At 49.8% G+C, this 21,897-nt stretch overlaps 1 protein-coding gene across 3 annotated transcripts in view; it reads left to right on the top strand.

The window, feature by feature from the left end:
* Window positions 1-21,897, top strand: part of ssh (Protein phosphatase Slingshot) — a 423,428-nt gene that overhangs the window by 301,405 nt on the left and 100,126 nt on the right. The window contains exon 1 of one of the 3 annotated variants that reach the window (XM_075890320.1): window positions 2,926-3,132. The exons of the other annotated variants lie outside the window; for them this stretch is intronic. The gene's annotated coding sequence lies outside the window, so the exon portion shown is untranslated. Of the gene's footprint in view, window positions 1-2,925; window positions 3,133-21,897 lie in introns of those variants that run through there. 3 annotated transcript variants of the gene reach the window in all.

Raw genomic sequence — 21,897 nt, 5'->3', positions numbered from 1 at the left:
TCGATCATCGCGCTCGTTGTTATTGCGGTGGCTTCGTTCTGTTGTCGTCGTCTTGTTCTTTTTGCGGTCCGCCCGGTATTGTGTGCGTGACGATTTCGCGTCAGAACGTTCCAGGTCGTTCCGAACGTTCGCTGCTGGCCGAATGATGGCGGCGCTACGCGGTAGAACGCTCCCTCCTCCTGCTCTTTGCGAAGAAGCACATCGTTGCCGATCGGTTGCGTCCGCGAGCGTAACGTGATGACGATATTCGGTTACGACGAAGATGACTGCTGTCTTCTCTGCGGCTGTGTCCATTGCAGGCGGTAGTGCCATCGCAAAACGCGTTTTCTTATGCAGTTTTTTATTGCTGTTTTTATTGGATATGGTTGGGTGTAATGGAGCTGGTCTTTTCGTCCACCCTTTGTACGGTGGATCGTTGCGACGCGTGCCGGTCGTATGCGTGGTTCTCGCTTTGTCTTTCCTTCGATTGTGTTCACCGAATAATGAGAAGCCTTTCTCATTTTTCATCTCTCGAGAGCGCTTTGTCTCCTCGGTGATGATGTGCGCGGCGATTCCTCGTATTTCAAACCGTCTCTTTTAGCAGTGATTTTAATACCATCAATTTTCTTTTTTCACAGCACTTTATACGGTCTTCTTAGCATCGTGCTGGACCGCACAACGCGTGGCATTGCCGCGCGTTTCTAGTTTTTTAAAAATTTTTCTGGTCCCGTCGTGTCTTTCTTTCATCCATCTGCTTCAAATTTGCTGCAACCTCTTAACGGGTTAATGTCGTAAACAGCGGTATTTTCAAGTCTCGCAGCAAACAAACAAACAAGCAAGCAAACAAGCACGTGAAAAAAAGAATGTAAAGTTTGCTGCCTTTGCAGGCTTGTTATTCATGATGCCCATTTACTTCTTTCCTGATGATCTTTTCATGTTGTTTCTTGCACCCGCGTTCTTCCGAAGCGGACGTCCTGTTTTCGAAAAAAAAAAGTTAGTTGAGGGAGTGCCACACCGGCCAGACTTGCCCCTCAGGCAATACTGTAGCGCCTTGTAAGACACGCCTCTGTAGTGTGGGCCCTTTCCGGTCGTGTGTTGCTACACGCTCCGCACTTCGTAAGTCACCCGCAACCACTGTGATTTCCGAACCACTCCATCTCTCTCGTTGCAAGGCGTCGCCGCGACGAATCCACTTACTATACTACTACTATACTCCTGCTAGCTGGAGCCGTTTCCTAGCCAGACGACTATTATCCTCCCTGCTTCACGTTTCGTTGTGCGCCGCACCTGCGACACCCCGTTAAGCTTGCTCGAGCGCTCCGCTCCGTCATACGCTGCCGATCCCAGCGGCGAATGCTTTGACAGCTGCTGCCGCCGCACATAGGCGTTGGCCGGCACATCCTGCCGTCGACGTCGCCCGAGACCGCGAACAGTTCGGCTGTCCGGGCAGCCGCCGTCGTCATTACTGCTAGTCCTCCCCAATTAACCCAGAAACGTCGATGTCCGTCAAGGGAGAGCGCGCCTTCGTCGACCCCGGTCCGCCCATCCGCCGCCGCTCGTCGCCATGAGCGACTGGATTACGGTGATTAGACTCTCCTCCTCAGGTGACTCCCCCCATCGTTCCTTCCCCCTGTGTCGCCGAGGTCGGTGCAAATAAGGATGCCGCTATAACGTTATAACTTGGAGGCATGCGTCGACCCTTTAGTGCCGTGCAGTGTTTTGTTTGTCGTAAGTCTATAGCAGGGTTGTTCGAATGACCTCAGTATGGGTTTGGCTATCAGCTATTGGGTTTGGCTCTAAGCTTCAATTTCTATCACCATTCGTATGGTGATGAAAACTGGAGCTTGTACATAGTCGCTAAGATGTAAATATGATAGGAACAGTGCTGCGCGCGCATGCTGCGACGGAACATCTGTTTAATAGAATCAGTTAAAATTGTGATGTTTGCTGCAATCGTACAAGAAAGTGTCTGTGATTGTCTTCGCCTTCAGGTTCTACAGCGTTTGCGTTTCCGCATTGTGTGTACACTTCACCCGTGATTGTGAACATTGTGCACGATTTTTTTTTATTGCATTGCACCCAAGAAACTGAAACATGTTCCGTCAACGCAATGAGGTCACATTATCGACAGTGTAACAATTTCCCGGATTAGCCTTATCGATGAATGCACTTACAAACCACCCTATTGCTTTGCGCTGCACCCTATTGGTTTATCACCGTTTGTTTGCTCGTATAATCTTCCTTTCAGTCGGTTTAATGTGGACCGTTATTCATGGCGTCGTTTCCAATGGACCGCGCACATTTATGGCACTCGTGACAGAGTTATAGAAGACGAGGACAAAGGTACACGTATACAGCATGCAAGAAGACACCCAGCCGCTGAGTCATCCACCTCGGCAATCTATTATAGACCGCTTGAATAGGTACAAACGAGCTTGAGAACAAGCTACAGACCAATCTGCACTCTCTAACGCTTGCCAGAGGTGCGGCTGTACAACTCAATCCGCGGAAAGAGGAGGCTGGGCCGAACCATTGCTCATGTTTATAGAGACCCGACGTCTCGCGTTATAAGCGTTCTCCAGCCGAGCTCCCGCGGCGGTGGCCGCGGGCTTTATAAATGCCACGGCGGGAGAGCCCGCCCGACGATGATCGGAGGGTGCGTTTCGGTACAAAAAGCTTGTTGCCCCAGCAGGCGCTGTGAATGTTTGCATCATCTGCTGTACAGCTGATCGCGTGGTCTGCATTTCCCTTTCTCGACAGCCATACGGGAGAGACTCCTCGATATTTCCAGTAGCAACAATGTTTCAGTATTTGATTTATAGACGGCGGGGGAGAGTGACTCGGATGTTATTCGCTCGAAGAGCAGGGGGAGGCGCGAGTTCTTATCCAAGTGCGCTCTCGCACCAGCTGTGCTTCCGTTTTTGGGTGCCGCTGATCGAGAGAGTGATCCGTGCCGTATCCGGGCACTTGGTAGGTGCGGCGACGTCGCTTGGTACGCGCCCGACGCTTGCAGTCGCGCTCTCTCAGCTGGGGAACGGAAGCGCGTTCAGCCACCCCGCGTGAGCTTCGCTTTCTCTGCAGCGCATGCTGCAAGTGACGCGCCTTCAGGTTCGAAGGCTGTAATGAAGTGCCTGGGTACAAGGCTGAACAGAGGTAAGCACAAATGCAAGGAAGGCGTCGTATAATTACAATGCCGTTTCCCTCCGCTGCTGTCCGACTGTTGAAACATGAATCTTGACCCCAATTGCCAACCATCTTTATTCCTTTTGTTAATGGTTGATTCAGAAGTCTATTACACCGTAACTAGACCACTAACCATGCCCAACTACAGCTGCGTGACTTAAACTTTTCTCATCGTCGGTCAGTTTGGAATTCACCAAGCCATTGAGGTTCTCGATGGGTAAAAATCTTCTTTGTTGAGAATATGCTAATTGAATGCAGTGGGTACAGGTGTCATTGAGCAACGGGTTCTGCCCGCTTTAATTAATACGCACCCTATTTCTCGACACCCGCGTTTCTTCGTGTATTGGCTACATTGCAGCTATAGTAAACTATAGAACCGACATGTCGGTTCTATAGTTCACTATAATGGCAGTTCATCAAACATTCGACGCTGTCATGACGCCTTACGTTTCAAATGACCAGATGCTAATGAACGCGAATCGGGGCCCTCTTTTACATCCAAGGAAGTCAGTGAAGTCGTTTTCTTTTGTATTTCGTTGTCTTCCTTGACCGCGCCTTCTCTGCATGGACACGGTGTGCGATCTACGCCAGTCACTGGACGCGGCTCGCTGCAGCGCCATGTGCCGTCGCTGGTGCTTTCACCACGAAGCTACGAGGCATTTCTTAATGACCAAGTGCCGTGGCACTCCGTGCCTCCGCGACCCATTTCGAACCGTATATCGTCAAGCTCTGCGTGCCTGCGTATAGAATCTGCGCGGTAGCGTTGTGCCTCGCGAAGCCTCTCGTGGTCTTCGCGACGCGGTTTTCTTTGGATTCAGCATCGGCGCACGGTTGAGGGTTTGCGTGTGCCCGTCCGCCACGTGCACGAGCCCCGCGGGGAGCAACAAACCGGGCGGCGTGTCTCGGCCCCGTTCTCACGGCTGGGACCCCGCCTTCGGTGCTGGCGCACTCACTCGCACGCCCGCCCGCCGCCTATTATGACTCCCTGGTGGCTGAATTAGGCCCCTCCGCGCGCCTTCCACTCTACGTCTCCCTTCCTGCTTCATCGGTGCCGTATTTGCCGCCGTGCCTGCATCGTGTGTCCACCCTCCGGTGATGGCTTTTGTTCTTGCGCGCGACGCCGCTCGAACGGGCAACCAACGCACGGCGGCGTGCGTGCTTCTCGTAGCACGCGAGCACCGGCTTTGTTCCCTGCGGCCACGTTCCGCGTCACTTTATTTATTGAGGTGGGGCTGTCTACCCGTTCATTTCTTGCCCTTTAGCTTGCTCTTCGTGTACGCAAATGTTGCTGTTGTGCTACGGGATGAGCGGTGGCACGGTTGGGTTTGGTGCGTGCACAGCCTGAGAACCGACGAAGAGCGGCCCGAGATAGTGATGCGCGAGTACGAAAGTAGCACACCTATACGGTTCCACCATGTGTCGGGTCGCACTTTGGTTGGGAGGCTATGCGCCGCTAGATTACGTCTCTCTCAAGTTCTTAAAGAGCGCTTTTAGTTTATAAGAGGTGTGTCCCTTTACTTGCAGAAGTCTTCGGGCTTGTGGTTTTAACTATTTACGCAAGTAGCCACAGATGGTTGCAGACGTGAGGGGGGATTGTCGCAATAGTGAGCCGCCTCTTAAAAATCGAGAGCAGAGGCTGTATCTATGAACCGGGGACAAATGGGAGACTGCTATGTCCCCCTTTACATCGGTGGCGACACTTTCGCAAGTCGGCTGCCATTCGTAACCATCATTTTTAATTTGGCTGCAGCCTGCGAATGTCTTCGGGCACTCGTGCACTGATTGCGAAGTGTTCGAGGTGCACCGTCCTCCACGGTGCTATCTTCTCAGACTTCTCGGTGCTTTGTCCGTGCCGGACCAAGCACCATGCCATGAATATATTTCTTTTAAGCTCTGTGTCCGACATCTGCAGACCTCACTGAGTAACTGTGTTGATATGCGCTCTCGGAAGAAAGGTGACTTTTCGGTCTCCCCTTCTTCTCATTACCGATTCCCTTTTCACATGCGCAGAGTAGCGAACTGGACGCGCGTTTGGTTGACGTTCTTGTCCTTCTATAGTTCGTCGTTTTTTTTTTTTCGCCAGAGAAATGACTGCTTAAAGCTTCTAACGGAGATGGATGAATGGGTGGATAGAAGAGGTATAGCAAGAAATGAATGCTCGCACGTGCGCGGGTAATGCTATGGTATACGCATATAACGACGTTCACACGGGGCAGTGGTTTTCAAAACGTACGGGAGCACATGAAGTGTTGCCCTATGGACCGGCGAAGTTTTTGGACGTTGCATTGCCGTTGCGAACAAACGTGCAGTTGTGCGATGGAAAAGTGGGCCTGTCGATGTCGGCTTTGACATTCGACGCGGCGAATGTCACGCTGAAAGTGTGAAGGGGAGGCCGCCTTTTCGATAGATACGGGTACCCGCGTACACCATCTATAGCGTCACGTCGGGAAACCTGTAGTCCCCTAAGAAAACACCGATGGGTATCCGGCTTGAAGCATCTTCCTGTTTGATTTAATAAGCGTCGTTGAAAAAGTGTTGCTACCGCAGCTGGCTTCTCCATGCTATTTATACAACTTCCCTCTAGAAGCGAACACAATGTGCAAACTCGGAAGTCCTTGTTCGCAATATGTTTCGAATGCGCAACACTTCTCAATATATTCAACCAGCGTAATAGTATTCGGCATTTAGCTGTGCAACTGTCCCAGTCACAGAGCCGGATAGTTCTGTTCTGAGAAACACAATAGGCGTTCGTTTATTTATTTTTTTATTTCGTCTCCGTCGATCGAGCCGGCCCAGAAAGTAGGCCGTGCGGGCGTCCGACAGGTGTGACGGGCGCACACTGTGTGTGTTTGGGTAGCCTTGGCTTGATCCGTGGTCATTTTTTTTCCCTCGCGTCGCGTGCCTTCATTTCCATTGACGTGCGCTCAGTGGCTGCAGCTCTGGAGTCTCAGTCACCGTGCGTCTATTTTGCTTTGAATTTATCCCGTTCATGTGTCTGTGCACGCAAGATGAACGTGAATCACTTCAAATGCGCGTGCGCGATGGAGCGCGGAGACTTCCGCGATCCGTCATTTCTTTAGCGCTAGACTCGACGTCGACTACAGGAATGGTCCACTTCTACTCCATAGCGGCAATCGGGCTAGAGAAGGCCGCGGGAATTGCAAAGAAAGCGAAATGGTTCTATTTGTTTGTGTATCTTTTTCCTTCTCTATTTTCTTCCGTGTTTCAAGGTATCTCGTGCGCTTTCTCAGCAAGAGGCGTGTTTGTCGCGCACCGTATCGGCCGAATTTTAGGTTGCATTTCGTATCGCTTCGCGATATTGAAGAACGCGTGTGGTGAGCTCATTTTGCTCTCGAGAGGCGATTCTGTTCGGGAACAGATGCGGCCCGAGAAGCTGTCAAGTTGATGCACCGGAGACATAGCTTTTTCCTCGTGCCCGATAGCGGTGCCACGCGGGCAAAATCTGAACAACCGAGAGTTGATCATAGCCTACGTAAATATGGCCCTAGCTGTGAATTGCTGCTTTTTATTTTTGTTTGCGTTGTGTTTTGATCGCGGAAGCGGGAGTGATTGGTGGAATGTGTTTGTTAAGGTCTTTTTTCCTCGTTTTTTGTTATTGACATCCCTCTTCCTCTTTCCTCATAAAGGGAGCAACACTTATTTAGCGTTTTGAATCGTAGAACATCGGTTTTGAAGATAGCATTCCCCTGTACCTTTTTTCTTCCGTGATGTAAATCAAGAGGCTGAGCTAGCATTCAAGGCTCGCACTTAAATATGTGTGTAATATATGTTGTGTCGCTGTGGCACCTGCTTTGATGCGGTCATGGCACCATGGCGCAACAAAGCGAACGTTTCTCTCTTTCTTTTTTTTTTGTCGTTTTTCAGGCAAATATTAAAGCAGAGCTTTAACAGAGTCAATATTTACGCAGTCAGTATTTTACGCCATGTAAAGGCTTTATTGATGCCCACTTCGCATAACAAAGCAAATCTCATCAGCGCTGCTTAAAATAGTCTGTGGTTTGTTCCAACGCTCATTCACGCAATCGCAGCACTAGTAGACTTATATTGAAGATTATGGCACCGCGAATGTTACTGTAGCAAGAAAACCAACGGGAAAACCTTGTAATATTTCCCACTATTAGCTGTCTGAATGAGTTAGAGATAATGGTGGGAATCATGCTAATAAATTTTACCCACTGTCTATCATATTAAATTGTCCGGCTCAAGGTAATATCGGCATATTCGCAACGCCTTTGTCGGGACGTTTTTTTTTTTTTTATTCTATAAATTCGATGCATCGCGTGCTGGCTAACACGGCATTTTTATAAATCACGTGTCGTGCCGATTTCATGTTATTTCGAACGGTAAGTACTGTCTGCATTCGATTAAAACAGATGCTGAGCTCTAGTTTTGTCAGTTTAGATTCGCCCGCCCTGGTAGCGTTGCCGTGATTATCGAGTGCCTTGCTGTCAGTGCGTATGTTGAGCCGTGGACTAGGGAAATCTGTAGCTTTCACCGTCGCTCCGCGCTGATCGTTGTGGCGAAATCGACAAGTCAGATGAGATCGTTTTCATCTGCACAGATGTTTCTTAGCAACATGATGACGTTATGTTCACGAGCAACAAGACACGTATGGTGTATTTGGTTGGCCGCTCCATAGCCCTCTGGCTCAGAGTCGCCAGATGGAGAGGCAGCCCGCAATCGGAGCGCGAAAGGCAGCGTACCAGCCGAATACATCGGCCATCTCAGAACGCCACCGTGCAGCCAGCGCGAGACACTGCCGGGTATAAGCAGTGCTGCGCCTGCGCCGTGGCAACAAATGGTGCCGATCAGTTCAGTGAATATCTCTGATCCGTCTGACCTCTCTCATATATTTTTTTCTCTCTCACGCGCACATGTCTGGATGTAGCGAAAGTTCTCTGAGCTCAGCACACTAATCTGGTTATCGTCCTCGTCTGAGTTGCTATCCTCAAGGCAAATCATGACGCTGCCTGTGAGCTGCTGTAGCTACAGCATTCATGTTTCCTCCGCCTTCGCGCTAGCCGCCTCGTTATTGACATGGTGCATATATAGCTTCGTAGATGTGAAATCGTCCCACACGCACTCATAAACGCCACCTACAACACACGTGCACGAAGTATTACGAGCCCGGCGATGCCCCCTTCCGAAATGCACGCTCACACTCCTCACCAGCATGGTTCACCTGCCGGCAGCTACGTCATTGGCTGGCTTGTGTCACGTGATCTGTCCTCCCAATCAGATCGCGCCACGCTCTCACTTCGAAGTCAGAGCGGTCGGGAGCGCTCAGAGTCAAAGGCTGACGCTCTGATAAAACCAACCGAAGGTAGTCCGAGCGCTCGAATTCTACCAACCGAAGGCGCAGCCTCTTTTCAGAGAGCTCTAGAACGCTCAAAATCGCCCAGTCGAATACGCCAATAGATGTTCTCATACAGTTCTCACGACATGCTTCGCGGCCTCTCATGAGAGGCGTTCGTTATAGTCGGCTTCCCCACAAATAGGCTCTTCTTGAGGTGAAGCCCACTTAACTATTAGGTGTTCTATTTTATAAGCTGCGTATATAAACAAATTCAGTGTGCTTACTTACGTATACCTGGTGTGGTTATCGTGACACCGTTATAGGTAACTAAAGTATTAACTTTATTTGTGTTACTTGCATTCCAGAGCTCCACTATGCCAGGAAACGTTGGTCGCGTGTAAATTCTTTCTATGTACGCGACAAGCTTTTAATTCATCGTGTGGCTTGCGAGATCCAGAAACACGCTGATATCGGCTTCACATTACGGCTTGCCTATACAAGGTGGCGAGGGTGACTAGTGAGGCATGCGCAATAATTTCGAAACGTGAGCGAACCATGCAGCAGGCGATATCTGGCCTCACGGCCACTGTACCGAACTGCAGTTACGCATGCGTACGCGTAGTAGTGGGGCGTGGGTGACGGGCCCGACTGAACGGTGTCACCTGGTTCTGGCTGAACGACCGCAAGGTGCGCTGCCATCTGCATCGAGGATCGCGCATCGGTGCTTATTGGAAAGAGACGCTTAATTACATGCACCGCATGAGCCTTTCACCCAAGTTTCAAACCGCATATCCTTCGGAATGGGCCGGCGTGCCGAGCTATAGCTATAGCTTCCCGCGCCAAAGTCTCCGTCGTATTGTTTGAGAAATCAACCGCACCTCCTTGTGTCTGTGTGTATCGCATGCTTGTTGGCCGTCATATTCGTAGGGCGGTTATACGGGTCAATTAAGTTTCGCAGCAAGACAGTGAAATAGCTTGTAACTTAAAGGGATACTGAACAAAATTTTTGCCGCGAATATTTCCAGCCAAATCGATAGATTGGATCCTGAAATTGATAGACAACCTTCATTCCAAGCAGAAACTACGGTAAAATGAATTTAATGCGTTTTTCACAAACTGTCGCGTCTAGTGGCAGCGCCGTGAACTAGAGGATGTGACGCTGGGTGACGTCAATCTCTCCGGAAACTGGCAAGCCAACAATGCCAGCCATCGCCCGCGTCTCTCGACTCGCTCATCTTCCACTTCAGTTCCGAGAGTCGGTATGGACAGCAACAGCTGCCACCAATGCTTGCGGCTGGGGCTAAGCGCCAGCGCTTTTGTCCTAAGGAAAGAGTGGAGTGAAAGGACAGTTGGAGAAAAGGGACAGGAGGACAAGAACACGTGCATCCTGCATGTGGGAGTTTGTCGTCACTGCTCGCGCTCGCGAGCAGCTGCCGCGTGCTCACAAGTTATCAAAAATACAAGAAATTGTTTAAAAAATACGGGAAATAAACTCCGTTTTTCGGAACAGTGGCATCTTCCGAGTGGAATTTCGAAGTTTTGTCATTTTTTTTCAATTTTTGTTCAGTAACCTTTTAAAACACTAACGCGCGCGTGCGTGTGTGTGTGTGTTTGTGAGTGAGTGAGTGAGTGAAGAGAGGGAGGGAGGGAAGAAGAAAGAGAGAGATTGGTGTTTGAGTTTTGCTCGGGCGCTTATGGTGTCTGTGCTCCGTGGATAGCTTGCAATGCATACTGCTGCACACACAAAGAGAGAAAGAGAGAGAGAGAGAGAGAAAGGCAGGGAAGTTAACCAAGCTTGGCTCGGTTGGTTACCCTACACTTGGGGTGGGGGAAAGGGAGAATAATAGAAAGGAAAGAGATAGAAAAGAAGACGAGTAAGAAATAGAAGGATGAATAGTCACCTCGAGACTACACAGCATGGTGTCACACTGTTCTTTCACAAGCGGTATAGTAATTAGTTAAGGTCTTGCTCTCGGTAAAACGAACCCCTTGTAAGATTTTGCTTTCGTAATGAAAGCAACCGTTCAAGTGCAGACAAAGTTGTAATCAATATTGTATTCATAACTTCGGATTAAACGTATCATCTTCTGAATTTATATTTCGCGGACGGAACCGGTCATAAAGTTAATGCGGAGAAACAGTTCTTGTAAATACAGCTAAAGTGGTGTACAGCCTAGATATTTATTCCAAGAAGTAATCTTTTTTGTACGCTCCTCTAATCGATCTAGCTTGGTAGATAGGATCAGCCTGATCAGGCAATTCCCGATCACATTCGTACTTTTTATATACTGCTGTAGAGCATTGGCGATTGCCTTATGAAGGTCTCGGGTCTATTTACAGTGGTCACGGGTTCGCGTGAAAAATGGCCGTTGCCCCGGATTAACGCGCATACATCTATAATGATGTGCATACATCACGCGCTCCTGTGGTTGTCCATTGCAGGCTCGACTCGTCCTCGTTTCTCTCTGGCAGATGAAGTCATCCGCGCGAAGCCACTGACCTCGATTAGGCGAACGACATGAATGAGCGGCCGTCAATTTCACGGCGCCAGAATCGAAGCACGCGAAGTGTGTGAGGGGTAATAACCTGCTCCTTGCCGTTCTGAGTTGCTTGGCGAGCTCGATTTCTAACACGATCTCTGCAGGGTCTCCCGCGCTTTGACCCTTTAAGCTCAAACACTGCAGCGTCAAGCTTGCTCAGACCCCTCACGACGCGCTCCTGAACAGTTTATCTTGCCTGATAACTCACTCGTTCTTTATAATAGCCTGTCCAAGAATGTGTGCTTTTAACCCCACGCTGCGCGCGGAATTCATTGCCATTACATTCTTCCCCCCACCGTCCATAGATAGCGTCTTACTGTATATGCAGTGTCTGGCTCGCTGCGGCTATACGGACAATTGATGAAGACAAATACGGAACATTTGAAACAGCGCGAGCCAGCAACGTGAGCCGTATGACTTGTATCCAGTGCCGTTCGCGTACTTGTATGCCTGGAAGCAGCTGTGAAGCAGGGTCCATGCTGCGTTCTAAATCTCGCTTGTGAGCGCGCCGGAGGTCACCGAAGGGATATCGAAACCAGTCCCGATGCAGTCTTAGTGTGCACCACCTCCGCCGGACTGCGTAGCCGTTCGTACACGAAGCCTTGAACCCGACGGCGCACTCGGATCCGCGGGGGTCCCGTCTCGATCGTCCCTTTTATCTCGCGCACCCGTGCAAAAAAAGGGGCCACGGCTTGTTTGAGCGCGGCCGTCGTGATTTATAGCTCGCGCCTCCTCTGTCAAATACCACTACTACCATGCAGCCGTGCGTTTATGGTATATATATGTGTATTATACGTATAGACAGCAAGTTCTTCTCTGTATACCACAAGACAAAACTACTCGTTCTCGCCATCAGTTTCCGCGCGCGCGCGCTATCAAAAAACTCGGCCGCGTCCTCTCCCTTTCCCTCATTTGAGTGGTGTTGACCTCTCCGGCCGCCCTTTGCTGTCTCTGTGGTGTGCACAGCGAGGTGGCTACTTTCACGCTGGTTGTATAGCCCCCTTTTATCTGTACACCACCACCGATGCTCATTCCTTTCGCCTGGCATGCCTCGGCCAGGGCTGTGGGTATAAAAGGCCTCCGCCGTGGTGGTGGCGCCAAGTTCTAGCACGGAACTGGGACGACCTGGTGTTGTTAGGTCGAGCGTGCCTAGCTCACTCGCTTCGGCCGAAAGAAAAGGATGCGGAGGAACCGGACCAGTTTCTTCTTTTCGGTCCGGGCGGCATCCGCCTGTGTGCGTTTTTGTTTTCTGGTGCGTGCTACATGGCTTACTCGCTTTCGTCGTGGTTTTCACGCGCGGCTCGCGGAGCGAGCTCGTTTAGCCCTGTTCCTCTTCTGCGTGGGTGGCGCTGACGTTATAACCGGACCCTTTTTGTTCTCGTTATTTTCGTTTTCTTTTAATTTACGGATATATGTGCAGCTATCGTCGAAGAGTGTAAACGTAGGTCTAAATGGTCTCGTTCAAAATAGTCGATAGGCGTCGAAAAGTTTTGAAGTTATTACGGTTTGTACGAGTCATAGCAAAAAGTCGCAGTATATCCACGGTGTGAATGATGATTGGTGTGGCGAAGCGTTCGTCAGTCCGTCCGTGCGTTCGTCCGCCCATTCGTTTTTGCTTCCGTCCGTCCGTCCGTCCGTCCATCCGTGTGACCATCGGCACATTCGTCCTTCCGTGCGTCCCTCCATGCGTCTGTCCGTTCTTCCGTCTGTCCGTCCGTAAGTCCGCGCATTCGCCCCTTTGTCTGGCTGTGCGTCCGTCAGTCCGCCCGTCTATCTAATGAACAGTCCAAGTACAGCCATCACATCTTTTCATCGTGTGTTCAACATATACAAGTGCCGCCATCCAGCGGACATTCTAGGGACCGCTCTTTCGGGTATGTGCACCGGTGGCTACGTACACCATCGGAGAATGGACAGACCCACACCTAAGGAGCTTCGCCCCGAAAAGGCTCTGTGCCCTCTTCAGTTCGTCTCCACATGTTCCTCGCCTTACCTTGAAGGTCGTCTGTATTGCGTCACCGAGTCACATTCATCGCATCCCAACACGGATGTCTGGTATGGCGCGCGTATTTACAGAAGCGCTGTTAGGGATCTTCGCCATCCACGAAGATATTTCGTCGCATGCAATTCAAAGTGCCTGACCATTCACAATAGCATGGGGAGAGAAGGAACGGGTGAGTGGTCTGGTTCCTATGGCTCTTGAAGCTAGAGTTATGTGTTAACTGCAGTTCCCGAGCTTCTTTCAACCACGAAAGGGGGCGTATCATAATGTAGTAAAGCTTCCCTCCCTGTCCTCAATGGTAAATTTGACGTCAGGAAAAGCTATAAGTTTTAAAGGGTCAGTTAGGCAACCTCTGAACACTCAAGTAACTCGTATTTTCGGCACAAATTATGACGCTGGCAGTCTGTTCAGGTGAATGATGGGATAGGCCCTCGATTAGTCCATGTGCGAGGGATATCAGCTAGGAATATTCTCCTACCATGTTTTCCCGCGCAGTCGCAGGCCCTTTCTGCCTTGTCTCGTATGACTATCGCGCGTGGTCAACTAATTTGTCGGCGTTTTGTGCGTTTACGAATGCGCTAGCGCTGATAATTCTGATGGGCCCATTGCTTAGTGCTCACATTGTCCGTGTGTTTTATGAAGCGGTGGGGAGGAGATGGCGCCTTTAAGAACGGTTTTGATGGCGGAGAACGAGCCACTCTCTCGTCTTTGAAGTTATAGTAGTTTGGAACTAAATAGTCGCGAAACCTTGCTGCTTTTGCGGATATTGCACGCATGTAAAAAAGTACAGTGTCGATTTTTATGAAAGGGAACACGGGAGCGCGTGGCCTGCGCGCTCCGGCGGCTGCTGGTAGCGCTTTCAAGCGGGAGCGAGAGCAACCACAGTCTCCTTTCGCGTCATCTCGCGGTGAGCAAAACAAAATGCCAGTGCTGGTGTGAAACCTCTGGCAAGATTGCAACCCGTCCCCCTTCAAGGCGATTACCGGCTCTCGCGTAATTGCCTTTAGGGGGAAAGGGTCGCAGTTTTGCCGCTGGTTTCAAATCAGCAACGAATAGTTGTTTTGCTCGCCGCGAGATGACGCGAAAAGAGACTGTGGTTCCCCTCGCTTCTGCTTGAACGCGCTACCAGCAGCCGCCGGAGCGCGCAGGCCACGCGCTCCCGTGTTCCCTTTCATAAAAATCGACACTGTACATGTGGCAATTTACCGCCGGTACTCGTACACTGGGTCCGTTGGTGTTCTAAATTGGCTTGAAATATGAGTACACAATACGCGAGCCGAGATAAAAGGTGTTCTTCTGGACCACTGCCACTATCTTGCATTGTTGGAAAAATGTCTGCGACCTGTTTCAAGAAGCCGACACGCTCGTCTGTGTTATTTGACATCTCAGAGGACGTATTTAGTAGCGGCTATCTTCGGTCGGGTTAGCCACATGCTCGAAGAGTATACATTGTTTGTTTTAGATAACAACCGCAAGACGAGTCCTGCGGACGGCATCGCGGACGTTCGTATTCCCAATGGTTCTTGGGCTGCCACACGATCGCTGAATACGCTTTGATGTTGCATATGTACGGGGGAAAATGTTACACGCCTCTTATTTCGAGCTGCTGTGTACCGACTAGGAGCGGCGAATGCCAGCGTCTGGATGATTATTACGGTACTGAAAAAAAAAAGTGCTAATTTGCTCCTAATGATAGGCCTACATGTTGCCGCAAAGTTCCGTGTGCCCACTGTGCTGGCGACGATGACTGCGCTCGTTTAAAACACTATATGAAGTGTGTTTGTGCGAAAGCTCTCCATTGAAGAACAGATGATGTTGCCAGAATATATAAAAAGGCGCCTACACGCTGATAGGGGATTGAGTATAGAGAGGGCCTTGAGGCAGGAGCGCAGGTAGGAAGAAAAAAGAGGGGTGGGGGAGGCGGGGCAGCTAGGTTTGTAACATTGTTAAACATCATGGATAGTGTTATATTTAATTATATTACCGAAATCGCTGTCTTGTCACTATAGATGCGCTCACAGAGTCGCTGCCGTGTCTCTGATACTGAAGACGTAAACGCAGCAGTGCCGATTGTCTCAGAACTGTCTGCCTTGTCTTTGTATATCTCGACACTTTTAATATCTTTTTATCATAATTTTGACGGCTCTCTCCACATTCTTCTCTTGCCGCACATCTTCCCCACTCAAAGAGTCATGCGCGCGATTTCCATACGCGACTGCTGAATTTTCAGCTTTTCAATAAGGTGTTCTTTTTCTCGCTCTCTGCAGGTTGGTGTCCATTAAAACGTAATATGCGCTGTCGCAAGGAAGCGATGTTTTTATGATACTTTTACCATTTCGTGAATCGTTACCCTGTCTATATGTTTTCTGGTCGTATAGAAATAATAAACAGTTCCCGGGGCCCTGATGGATTTTCCTTTAATACCGACGAACTCTTCTAGGCTTGCGGATTGAGCCTCGGAAAGCCACCGTGGGGAAGCGTTTTGTAACTGTGGCCTTCGAGGGGGCCGCGGTACTGCATTTTGTAACCGTTTAGATTTTTATAGTTATGCCCGAATGGCTGCGTGATGAACCGCCCTAAATTCCAACTGACCGCGTATTTGTTCTTACTTCTACCGAACTCAGGCGCTCCATCCGAGCGGAAAGACTTGGGTGACCCAGTTTCGGTTCTCCTAATGCGGCGCGCCGAGATCGATCGAATTGTCTCGATTGATTCCAGTGGTGCTTCGTAAATGCCTTTTGCAGCAGTCCTCTGTGATGCATGCGCGCGCGCTCTGTCTGTGTGCCATTTCGCAAATGACCGCTGGGTTGTTCCTTTTCTTTTTTCTTCGTCAAGTTACCGCTTTCTTGTCATGCTCGCTCATGAACGCGAGGTAGGCGGTATCCGAGCGTACGTTTAATGTTGCTCGCTGCGTCCGCTCTTTCTCGTGACATAACGGTCCCGCGCTGCGTGCCTTTGCGCCGTCTTCGCGCGGCTCTGCAGCCGGGCAGAAACGAAAACGCATCCGCTCGGGCGCTAAGGGCGCGAGGATTCGCCGACGAGAGAGAGAGAGTCCTCGCGTGCAGCGTATTTGCCTCGCGCGTCCCTGAACTCCTTTTCTCTCTCTCGCTTCAGCGCGAGCCGCCCTTGCGCTCGTGTGTGGTCGCCATCGTCGTCGGAACACAATCGTGCTCGCGCCGCCTCTCGGAATTACCTTTGCATGCTGCCCGTCCGCGCGCCGCGGCTCTCAAGGTCGACGTTGTTGGGTCGTCAGCGCTCTCCCATGCGCTTGCATGTAAACGCTCCTCCGGCCGGGCAGCCGGCCACAGGGTCACCGGCGCGAGCTGCAGCGCCGACGGCTTTGCTGTGGGTGGACTCGCCGCGGAACGGACCTCGAGGCCTGGCGCGCTGTCATGCATCCCAATGCACAAGTGGGGTAGGACGCGCGTGCTGTTATTGGTATTCGCGAATGCGGCTTGAGGGTGTTGTTAAACAATCGTGCTTTCGCAATCAGTGACGTGAGCGTCGTTATCGCGTAATCGCGCGTCTTCACTCTGTAGCACGGTCGAGTCCCGCAGTGTGTGCTTTCGCTCGCGTCATCATTCCATCTTTTGAACAGTGCGACACACGAGAACGAATGAGAAAGAAAACAACGGGCTGTTTTCAAGGTTGCGCTGTTTTAAATATGCATTTAAATCACCTTTTCCCGAATCTACGTTCTGTAATTTCTTTCACAAGCGCCCACGCGTTATTATCACTGCCTTGAAGTTTTCGATTGATAAGACATTTACCGATATTCGACAGGATTTCCATTACCCGTGAATTCTGTATCACTGTTATATTACCGTTCCGTGTATATCTTCTTTCCTTTTGTGCGTGCGTGTGTGTGGGCGTGTCTGTGTATGTGTGCGCGCATGCGCGTGTTCATGCCTGCTTCTTCGTATTGCTTTTCTTTTCATATTTCTTGCCCCTTTCCTTTAGTCTTGGGCCGGAAACAGGTGTAATTACGGTTGACCCCGCAGCCTTTTCATCCTGTCCCTCTTACACAGTGACGTCGTGTGGATATTCTTATAGAGGTACGGGCCTGCATATCAACTGTGAATAACCACGATAATTTTTTTCCCCCGTTCCTGTTATTTTCTTTCAGCCTTGCCATGCACTACTCGTTTCTCAGTCTAACTTGGGTGTCAGCATTAAAGTCAAACGGATGCGGCAATACGTACTTTAATAGATAGTTTGCCATAGGGCAAAGTTGCTGACGTTCTGTTGTGGAACTTCTGAATCGGGAGAAGAGGAGAAAACTCACGCCTTCAGTGTCCAGACAAACTTATCTGGGCGAACTTGAGGCGAAAACGCTTTTACTTTGCCATAGTGCGCCTAATGACTGAACTGTATTTTGCTTCAATATTTTTGTTCACGTTTACACTCGTGTTTACCTTGCAATACTCATGACTGTAATTCCCGCCTGGCTGTAACCTCCTACTTGGGATCGCACTATTAAATAAATAAATAAATAAATAAATAAATAAATAAATAAATAAACTACATAATGAGCTAGACTACGGCATTTCGCTGCGTTTATACCAGGCCATGCATGCTGCAAAAGCGAAATCCTGGCCCCAGCGTTCGCCACTCGTTACGAGGCGGAGCTTGCCAGACCTTGTTTGCGAGGTCACGTCCAGAAGGAAGAGCGCGAAAGAAGGCGCATTCTGTATTCAGAAAACGCGCTCGTGTTGGTCGACTGCGTCCACTGCGGCTGAATGCCGCACGCGCTTGATGCGGGACACCTGAGCCTTGCCAGAGCGCGCAGGCGTCGCGGTTGTGCGTGCGGGCTGCGCTTTGTTTGGAGTCTTGTTTATATACCATCACCGCCTTTGTCGTGCTCGTTGTGGTGGCATGTCGACGCCGCGTCGGGGTATACCATCAGCATATGCGTCGCCTACGCTTTCGAATCTCTGATGTAGGCGCGCGAGGCTTATGTGCAAGAGGCTGCATGGTTTTCTTTTTTCCGTTGTTATTTGTGCTGCCGTTCGTGCTGCACCTTACGCTTTTGTAGTAGTCGATGGGAGTAGCTGTGCGTTGAGCCGCAGTTCCCTGCTTCTAGCGAGGTGATGCGGGGACAACGAGAGGAACATATGACCGTGCGTATGCTTAACGGTGAACGGGATCATATATGTTCGGTGCATATAGGCAAAACAGTTGATTGATTGATATGTGGGGTTTAATGTCCCAAAAACACCATATGATTATGAGAGACGCCGTAGTGGAGGACTCCGGAAATTTCGACCACCTGGGGTTGTTCAACGTGCACCCAAATCTGAGCACACGGGCCTGCAGCATTTTCGCCTCCATCGGAAATGCAGCCGCTGCAGCCGGGATTCGATTCCGCGACCTGCGGGTCAGCAGCCGAGTACCTTAGCCACTAGACCTCCGCGGCAGGGCTAGGCAAAGGAGTGGTGCGTGCTACTGGAAGCAGACGAATTATGTGTTATATGTGGCGCACTCTTGTGGCTGACTCTAGCAACCAGCATACATGGATCCAACGATCATGAGACGTATAACGGCTGATGTCGTACATAGATCGACAAATGCTGAATTCTCGGCTGCGTAATGAACCAAAGCAATCTTTTTGTTCTGAATCTGATTCGCTATAAACTCTGCTTTTTCCATTCTCCCGCGTATCTATTAATTAGGCTGAGTTAATTTTAGAGTTGAACACGTCGATCGAGTTGAACATTTTAGAATAATGGAACGAGGCAAACCATGTATGCTTGCACTGAGCATTGCATCTGAACTTGCCCTTGTGCCTCACCGCTATTCTTGCGCTAAGTTGTGCGTATGCGTTTGCTGAAAGGGCGATCTCTCTCTCTCCCCGATGAGAGAGAGAGAGGAACTGCCTGCAAAATAGTTAGCTCCAGCAGCTGGAGCTCTATAGTTTCGTGTTATGGTTTAAGGTGGTGGTGCCAGCCTAGCTTGCATGTTCGTTTCCTTCACCAAATTAAATTATGGAGTACAACATGGTTGAACATCCGTGCATTTGATATTCCTAACAGAGAAGGACGGTAAAAGCGGGACAAGAGAAATCCGAAGTCGGTGATTGCACACGTGACGGCTCCCGTGAGGTGACCTCCATGCTGCGTGTGATTCTAGGTGTACTGCAGATGACCATTTGGTGTAATAGACAGGTGGTTAGTGTACACGCATTAGCTTGTGATGAGAACGCGAAGTTCTTCGTTCTACAAGCTCTCCTTTCCAATTCTTGCCTAATTGGTTCCTGAAAATTACAATTATTTTGTCTAAACGGTCTCTCCTATGACGAAGTTGAGCTACACGAGCTGGCCAGTGTTTAGCATGTGTTAATTCCCCATCGTACTGTGTGCGCCGTAAACGTTTCGTGGCTTTGTCACCTTAAACCGCGAAAATTATTTGGTACAACGGATGCCTAGGTATAACAAATGTTCAGTGAAGTTTTTTTTAAAAACGCCAGTGCCGGTGTTATGCTACTCTCCTTTTCACACCTGACTCGAGTCAAATAATGCGTCACAAGCTATGACTTCTAACCATCTCCTCGCTGCTGACTGCATCGCATAACTTCAATTCACAGTACGTGGGATCTCTTAGGGACGTTTGTCCTAGCTCGATTAAAGCAGTATCGCCGATCCGTTTAGGGCACCTAGTGAGAACACAACGATGCGTGTGAAGGGATAGGGAAATTAGTCTGGATTTCTCGATCTGAATCGCTCGATCCGTCACGATCGCGGCTCATCGGTTGTCTTGGGTCGCGAGTTGCACGCAACACCCCTGCGAGCAATCTCGCGCGGATTCTATGCAAATGAGGGTGGCGGAAGTGCGAGGAAGAGAGAGGGCTTCACCGAGTGTGTGTGTGTGTGTGTGTGTGTGTGTGTGTGTGTGTGTGTGTGTGTGTGTGTGTGTGTGTGTGTGTGTGTGTGTGTGCGTGTGTGTGTGCGTGCGTGCGTGCGTGCGTGCGTGCATATAGCCGACAGCAGATCGCCGTGTAACCTCGTTCCGCGCCTTACAGTATATAGGGCCGCGTGTATACTGTTGCGCGCGTTGGCCTCGCTAAAAGGAAAACAAGACGACGAGGAGAGAGGCCACGTAATGATGCTTAAGTGGTCCGGGCCTGTCGGTCGGCTCGTTGCGCAGCTCCGTGGCCCGATGATCGCTTCCGCGGTGGGCGCGTGGATCCGCCCGGTGCGTGGTACCGCGCCAGTGGTGGGCCGCTGCGCCCGATGCCATTGTCTATATCGCGCCTGCCTCTCCTCCTTTTGAGAGTCTTTTCTCTCTTCATTTGAACGCACGTCTTCAATTTCTTTTTTTTTTCTTGTTCTAACACCCTTTCTTTGGTCGCCGCGCTGCCTTCGTGCCTGTCTAGGAGATGAACGAGATCGCCGTCCGCTGCCGTGGGTGATTTGAGACGTCGGCTGCTGGCACGGCTTTGTTGCCGTGGCTACGAGTACGTGTGGGGTCGGACTCCTGGCCAGAAACTTAACAATGACCGATGCCTATTCGTCGAACTGCTGGCTCAACTGAGCTTGTTATTTTATTGGCCAGCTTTTTTTTTTCGCATTACCAGGAAATGGACATTTTGCAATAATCTGCAAGTTGACTTTTCTGTAAGGCTTGATTTCCAACGAAAAACTCTCGTTCACAGACTGCTCTTTTCGCTCATTGTGCAGCGAAGGTACGCGAGCTCGCCAATACAACACAATGAGCGAGAAAATCAGTCTGTGAACGAGAATTCTTGGCTGGAAAAAAAAACTTACTGGAAAGCCGCCTTGCAGATTATTGCAAAGTGTTCATTGAATCACGTTGTTCAGAAAGTCGCATGTTTGATTCCTGTCGTGTCAAACGAATTCTTGTGGAGTGGAAATACGTACAGTGCAATGTCGGTGCACGTTACAGAACGCAAGATGCTCGAAATTTCCGCAGTCACACAGTACGAAGTTCTCAATATAATATTGTGGTTTTGGGACGTAATACTCCAGTAAGCATTTATTACGACACGGAGACACGTTTCTGCCGATAGGATCGCGAGTGCCCGTTCGTTCGACTGCTGATAAAGATCTGAGAACTTTTCTTCAGCCATATGTGTTCCACATAACTAGCTTTGAAATGGCGTCACTTATATTAAGCACAGGTATATACGCAGATCTCGGTCTACTGTGTAAGCAAATAATGGTGTCATATTAATTATTGGGTTTGGACGTCCCAGAACCACCATAATGAGATACGCCTTAGTGGAGGGCTCCGGAAGTTTCGACCACCTGTGGTAAGTGCGCCTTTATTTGAATACATAGAAGTAAAAAATTCTCGTCTCTGCCGAAAACACGAGGCCGTTATAGTAAAATCAAAAGAACAAGATTGCTGAGAACTCTTAAGTACACTCAGAACATTTGTCCTCGTCTAAATGTCATTTACCCGAATGGAAATATTTCACTAAGAACCGTCATAAACTAGTTAGCTCTCCCGACAGTGCGGGTAATAGCTCGAAAAGGTATACGCATAAACAAAGGTGCACTTAGAAGCCATAAAGGCAAGTTCCGCTTCGTCTATAGGATCCTATATAGCGTTCCTAACAGTGTCAGTCTCTGGGAACTGCTGGGGCGTGGCGAAGTGGCTTTCTTAGCGCTTTAGCATTCCTGGGCTGCCGTGAAAAATAAAAAAAAAACATATTTATACAAAGATGTCATGTTTACGTTGCACCGAACAACCTCAGGAGGATTTACCATTTCACACTTCAAAATGAGAGTAGTGCGGTGTCTTTGTAGTTGAAGTAATCGTCTGCGGTGCTTGGATGTCCACGACAAACATTTCAAGACTAGATTATTTTGTTGGGACTAGCTTTGCACCACCCCGCCGTCACACCCCCATCATAC

Source organism: Rhipicephalus microplus, chromosome 3 (genome assembly GCF_043290135.1).
Source record: "Rhipicephalus microplus isolate Deutch F79 chromosome 3, USDA_Rmic, whole genome shotgun sequence".
NCBI classification, from domain to species: domain Eukaryota; kingdom Metazoa; phylum Arthropoda; class Arachnida; order Ixodida; family Ixodidae; genus Rhipicephalus; species Rhipicephalus microplus.
Note: the sequence above shows the minus strand (reverse complement) of the source record. Positions and strands in the feature narration are given on the sequence as shown.